This window comes from Vanacampus margaritifer, chromosome 18 (assembly GCF_051991255.1).
Source record: "Vanacampus margaritifer isolate UIUO_Vmar chromosome 18, RoL_Vmar_1.0, whole genome shotgun sequence".
NCBI classification, from domain to species: domain Eukaryota; kingdom Metazoa; phylum Chordata; class Actinopteri; order Syngnathiformes; family Syngnathidae; genus Vanacampus; species Vanacampus margaritifer.
Window position 1 is genome coordinate 12879145 of NC_135449.1, and position 7182 is coordinate 12886326.

The 7182-nt window shown below is 37.3% G+C and overlaps 1 protein-coding gene across 4 annotated transcripts in view; it reads right to left on the reverse strand.

Annotated features, from left to right (window-relative positions):
* The window catches only part of itgb4 (integrin, beta 4), a 34977-nt gene extending 27918 nt beyond the window's left edge, over positions 1 to 7059 (reverse strand). The window contains exon 1 of one of the 4 annotated variants that reach the window (XM_077550195.1): positions 6164 to 7059. The gene's annotated coding sequence lies outside the window, so the exon portion shown is untranslated. The other 3 variants (XM_077550196.1, XM_077550197.1, XM_077550194.1) reach the window with 3 other exon arrangements.
* Between the last annotated feature and the right edge of the window lie 123 nt (positions 7060 to 7182).

Genomic DNA, 7182 nt, shown 5'->3' on the forward strand with positions numbered 1-7182 from the left:
CTTGTCATTGAGGTGGTACTTACTACTAGTGATGGACAAATGAAGCCTCATGAAGCATTTGCGATGTTTTTTGACTCCTCTAGATGGCACTCTTCGGTTAAAGATGCAGTGGAAATCAGTTTCACGCTAAAGGCTAATTAATGGTAAAAATTAATAGTGCGATTAATCTGCGTTAATTCATGATTAATGCGATAATTTGTTGTGATTAATTAATCAACTAACAATTCAACTTTGACATCACTAATATATATATATATATATATATATATATATATATATATATATAATATATATATATATATATATATATATATATATAATATATATATATATAATATATATATATATATATATATATATATATATATATATATATATAATATATATATATATATATATATATATATATATAATATATATATATAATATAATATAATATATATAATGTAATATATATATTATATTATATTATATATATATATATATATATATATATAATATATATATATATAATATAATATAATATATATAATGTAATATATATATTATATTATATTATATATATATATATATAGCTTCATTCCCCTATTACTATTAGGGAACATACTGTTACAATTTAGTGATGGACAAATGTAGCTTCATGAACCACTTCTGATATTTTTTTGACTCTAGATGCACGCTTAGTTTGAAGAGCACCATCTAGAGGAGTAAAAAAATAATAATACAAGTGCTTCATGAAGCGTCATGAAGCTTCATTTTCCCATCGCTACTTTACATGTTTGGCTCTGGAAAAGGTATCTTGTAATCTAATAATTAGCAACCGAAATTCACTGATTGTCAACATTTTTATCAACCTGGACCTAGAAAATATTTTGCTAATGTATGTTTGATTCATTTGATTTATTTTTATGGAATCTGTGTGGGATGCATATTTTCTAGTTCTCCTGATTAGAAAGTCTGGAAAACACAGATTAGCCAGTTGAGATAAATAAATGAAAATTGTAACAATAGGGACAGAAATTGATTTCGACCTAGTGGATCTGGCGCCCTCTAGTGGCATGCAAAAGAATCACTGATTTAAATGTTTAAAGTTGTGCATAATGTTACCGTGCTCAAGTTTTTATTTTATTTTATTTTTTTAAATAATACAGTATATTTGTTAAGAGTAGTGCATTTAACTTGATGGTACTAGTGAGCTAGAAATGAGTCTGACAAAAGATTTTCAAAACTTCTAGTTATGAGGATCATAGCATACGACTTCCAAGTTGCATAACACACTTAACCACCAGTCACTTGACCCTTTGGTCACGCACATGAACAGTATAAACAGCAGGTGAATAGCAGTGCAAATTTGAGGATGATTTGAAAGCAAACAAACCTGTTCCTGATCCCACACCAGCCCGAGTTCAAAAGTCCAACAATAATTAAAAACACTAAATCCTGTTTGGCATCAGTGATCCAACAGTTTGGAGAATGTGTGTATCCAGTCCACCTGCAGTGAAAGTAAAATCAGCAAATCCTAGGACCCCCCAAAAAAGAAAAAAGATTGCACCCCAAAAAGTAAAAACTTCAGTTTTTGACTTTTGCTTCTTCTCTTGTACAGTCCGGTCTGGTCAAATATTGACGGAATTGCCCATAAACGCAGAGAGGCAAGTGTGTGTGATCGGGATTCAGAGCGACTGACTGAATGCGAATTTGTATGCAGTGACTTGATCCCTCCTATAACATCAGCACACGCGCACACACACACGCACACACTCTCCCTATCCAGGTGAGTAGCAATGACACAGAGCGTTAACTCCCTTCCCGAACCTCGATCTCTTCCACACCCTGTTAGAAGTTAAAAGCTCCACACCTCTGCCACATTCCACTCCGACAGCCGTTACCTGTGTGGGCTTGAGCGTGGGGGCCAGGCCCCTCCTCCTTCCGTGGAATCCTCCCAAACTCTTGGGAGTGGCACATGGAGCAGAACTCTGCCTTCGGGCTACATTGCGCGAATGTTGTGTTCACACAAATGTGCCCTCATCCTGATGGCAGTTCCTCTGGTCAAATATTTGATATGAACGCAGCCTCATAACTGGACTTGTTACTGTTGCACGTGCGCAACAGAGGTGCCCGCGTGGCACAGAACGTGACGCTCAATCCTCAAGTGTTCCACATTTACAAAAGATGCTTAGAAAGCTCTGTGGACATGTTTTGTTAAAGGGGCTGGATCAGATTGTGGCAACCAGAAGTAAAGGTTTAAACATCGTATTAACAACAGACCCCCCCAAAAAAGAAGAAAATCTTATTTCCCTTTAAAAATGTAGTTGACTGCAATCAATGTCCGGTCAATTTGCTTTTTTTTTTTTTTTTTACCTATGCCAAAAGATTGCCTATTCAAGACATTTACATATCAGCAATTTTTCACATTGCTTAGACTTTTACAAGTACCTGGGCTAGAGGTTTAAAAAAAAAATTGCATCAGGGATTTATAGCGCATTACATACACAATAAAACTCAATATGCTTCACATATTGTAATTAAAAATACAATATTTAAAAAGTTGGAGAACAGAGAGATTAGAAATTTAAAAAGCAATGTAAAGAAATAAAAACAAGCTTACTAAACTTACTAAAAGTGTATTGTAAGTACAAGATTTTGAAATCTGATTTTAAAAATATTTGGAAAGACCTTAACCATAAATATGGGGGGGAAAAAACTTGAAAATTTGTACGTTTTGATTCATTCATATTTTTCACTCTGATAATAAAGAACACCATGAAATCAGGGCACCGTATTGACACAAGTACAGAGAAAAACTGTTTTTTTAAGGGTGACTTTTTGGGGGCATAATAAACATGTGTATGTGTTATTTATGGTAAACAAACCATTACTATACAAAAAGCTAATATAACGGGAGGCAACTGTGCTATGTACATCATCTGGAGCAGTTCACAATCACTATTTATCTGATAAAATGACTAAAAAATAAATTTTATTATATATATATATATATATATATATATATATATATATATATATATATATATATATATATATATATATATATATATATATATATATATAATTTTCACCCATCAACTTTGTTTCCTTTTCCGGTTTGCGACGTGTGGGCCGCGTCCCAGTACTTGCGCTTCCGCCTTTGTGCCCCTCGGTTGCGCGTTCCTGTCGACGGGTGCGAGGTTGCGAGTGTGTATTGTTTGTCTCAGCGTCCGAAGCATTTCAGATAGCCGAGACCTTCTCCCGCCGATGAGCGGGAGCGCGCGGTTGGGGGGCGCAGGGGTGGGGGTGAGAGTGTTGGAACGCGGCCATCAGTTGCCTGAAATGGCGCTGATGTGTAAAACCCGGAAGTCTCTGGCATCTACCCCATAGGCAGATTACATTGACATGGCAACACATCTGATTGGACATTCACATAGAAGTTAAGTTATGACCAGCATGTCTAGATGGATTGTGTTGAACTTTAGATATTCCACTCAGGGACATTGAAGCGAAGTAAATAATGGAAAGACTTTTTCGGGGCACCAAACATGTTGGGGACCTCTCAACATCAACACAACAAATAATAAAAACTACAATTATCTCGAGACCTTGTCATAGACACTTTGAATCAACAGTATACTAACAAAAAATAAAACTGTGAGTTCTTACATCTCTTTGGTGTCAAGGTACTCAATTCAGGCAGTATGACACACCAGCGCAAAAAGTGACGAAGCATGTAGTAATCACTATTGGAGCAATCCGTCCTCTTTTTCATATTTGTTGAAACAAAGCTTAGTTATCTGGAGAATGAAGCAATAGTGATGTGAATCATTTGCCGTCTCCCTCTGGCAATAAACAACTGCTATTGTGAAACCACTTATGTCCGTCACATCCAATTAGTGGTTCAACGCAAAAGATCTGGTAAGAAAGACAGACTCGCTAATTCCAGTAAGTTAAACTAGCTCATTTGTTATTAAAAAAATAATAATCCCCAAAATGACTTCAAAGTCACTTTGTTCTGCTACATGCCATTGACATACAGATCTTCATTTCTTTTGTAAACCAATAGGTAGACATGTTGCTCACACTTGTTATTTGTGGGTATTTAGAAAGATGTGGGCTAGCCTGGTACTGTACAAGTACGTGTCTGAAAATGGAAACAAAGACATTAAAATACTCTTATCTTTAAAAGTCTGGGACACTTACATGCACTGTACATACTACACAGTATAAATCCACCGAGCTGAACTGAGTCTTTGTGCCCACTGAGCTACAAACCAACAATGGGTGGTGCATTCATATACGTTGTCTCTGAATAAGACCAGCAGTTTCTTGTTCGAAGGCCAACCACAGCGTAACGGAAATGAATCATCAGTGTATGAACAAGTTTGTGATTGCAAAATTACATATTTTTTTAATTGACTAAATATTTCATCCTAATCACCTGGCAGGAAGTACCACAGTAATGGTTGTTCTGTGTAAACAAATTACACATGTCCGCCTTTTTGGGAAACATTGTTACATGTTCTCACAAGAACTTAACTGTTCATTACCATGAAGACCTGAGACAAAGCTACAATGTTGCTACAGTGGATAGCTGCTAGTTGCTGTCTTTCCAGTTGCTAGCAAGAAACCTGGCAACAAGCGAGAGCGTCTAGCTTGTCGTCGCTGTCTTGACAGTCACTAGCAAGAAATGTAGCAACTAGCGACAGGGTCTAGCAGTTCTAGTCGCTGTCTTGACAGTCACTAGCAAGAAATGTGGCAACTAGCGTGGTCTAGATGCTAGTCGCTGCCTTGCTAGTCAGACAAGAACACTGGCAACTAGCAATAGCGTCTAGCTTCTAGTCACTAGCAAAAAATCTGGCAACTAGCGACAGCGTCTAGCAGTTCTCGTCGCCATCTTGACAGTCACTAGCAAGAAATGTGGCAACTGGAGACAGCGTCTAACTGCTAGTCGCTGTTTTGCCAGTCACTAGGCAAGAAATGTGGCAACTAGCAATAGCGTCTAACTTCTAGTCACTAGCATCAAATCTGGAAACTAGCGACAGCGTCTAGCTCTTCTAGTCGCTGTCTTGCCAGTCACTACCAAGAAATGTGGAAAATAGCGACTCTAGCCACTAGTCAAGCAAAAAATCTGGCAACTAGCAATAGTGTCTAGCTTCTAGTCTCTAGCAAGAAATCTGGCAACTAGCTACAGCGTGTAGCTGCTAGTCGCTATCTTGCTAGTTACTAGCAAAAAATCTGGCAACTTTTAATGGTGTCTTTGAAAACTTTTACAGACTCTGAAACTGTTTTAACTCACCGGATAAAATAAGCTGAATTTTGATGAGCGAATTCTATAAATTTACTATAGCTCACATTTTCTTTCACTTGTTTCTTTTACTGGTTGTTTAATTTCACACTTGAAAAACAAGACAAGCACAGCTGTAGTACTTATAACAAGAGTCAATTTTTCACAATACATCTTTAAATTTTAACCATGCATTTTACATGGATCGTGACCATGTTAATCGCAGTGAATGAGTGAGGTCACGTAAAACAATTCTCGGTCATAAGTTATCCCTTCAAATGTAACCGTACCCCCTTTTGCGCAATCCGACACATGATTTAAAAGTACCGCTTTCTGACACGTGTGGGAAGCAGTGGGATAACTGAGCTGAGGTGACAGCAGCCTTTTCTTCTCCCACTGTACATGCCACAATGGCCAGCGTGAACAGAGGCATACAAAGTCCTGCCCCTAGCAACCAGATCGGGTTTACTACAAAAGTGAACTTCTTGCTTGGGGGGGAGTAACATTCTGCAGGGAGCTATTCATCTTCCTCCTCTTCTTGTTTTCTTACAGCTGATAGTTTGGCTGTAATGCTGGTCTAAACAGCATTCTCACTAAGGAGGAACTAAAAGGTAGAAAATGTATGTGTAAGTCTCATTGTCAAGGAAATGGATTTACTCTTGAATGTATACAGTATCTAACTTAAACATCTTCTAATTAATCTTGAGTGAGTCTTTTATATCAGAATTAAAAGGGCCATAATTCATTTTCACAAACACCAAAACCTTACAAGTAGATCAAACTGCAAACTTCACAAGTGCACTATTACAAACATATCCATTAGCCATAGTTACAACTACATACACTCTGAAAACCTGTACAGTGTGCCTTTAATTAAGTGTTGCTTACCGTGAACAAGATGTTGTCCTGGTGAAGTGGAAGCATGAAGGTGCACGGGCAGCTGCCTTCGAACAAGCTACTGGAAAACTGCTCGTTTGACAAGAGCCAGTTATCTCTCCGCTTGCACACCAAGTGTGAGCCCGGTCGGAGAGCTTTTCGCCAATTTACATGACAAAAAAAAACGGTGCCTGCTTTTGGGTCACTGAGTTCATTCAGGAATGAATACAGTGCACCCCTCAATTCATCCACCCTAAACTGATTACATTAGCTGCAGAGGACCAAGTCAGTGACATTTTTGTAAAAGGGGCCAAGAAAAAACACCACAAGGATTAATTTTTAACACAAAAAAATGAAAGAGTTGACAAACAGCAAAACCCTATGAGTGTAATGCTTGTATCAGTAGCAGTCAAGTACAGGTCATATACCCAAAACAAATTCAGCTTATGGCCACTAAATAAAATGGCTTGGCCTTTATTTACCAATTAATTACCAAAAGTGTTGGATTAGATTTACTTCCCAACACGTGCTGCCATTTGATTGCCCATGTGACTAAGATTCCACCTGCATGTGTCTGGTTAGCTAACCAGTAACTAATAGCCAATGTCTGAATCTTATCAGTTTTACAATTCCAGTTGCATAACTGTGCACGTTTGTAAAAGAACCTTACAGTAACTACCTGGGGGTGACTTTCATTTTAATGCCATCATAAAAATTGGCAACATTATCGTCAATTGCTGGATGTGATTCTGGGAAAAGAACAGTATATTGTAAAGGAACATATTTTAGAACTTGCTCATCACTTCTTAAGTATTGTCAAGAGATCAAACCCATATTAGCTATCTGACTGTAAAAAAGGTAACATTATTAGAAAATATTTGCTGCTCATTAAGTATGGAATGATTTAGATGACTCACAATCAGACGGGGGCCCCTTCTGACTTCAAGGATCTTGATGAGCATAATCATAGACCTTGATGAACTTTTTAACCTTTTGTCACATTTCAGCCTACAAAGATATAAAATTAGATT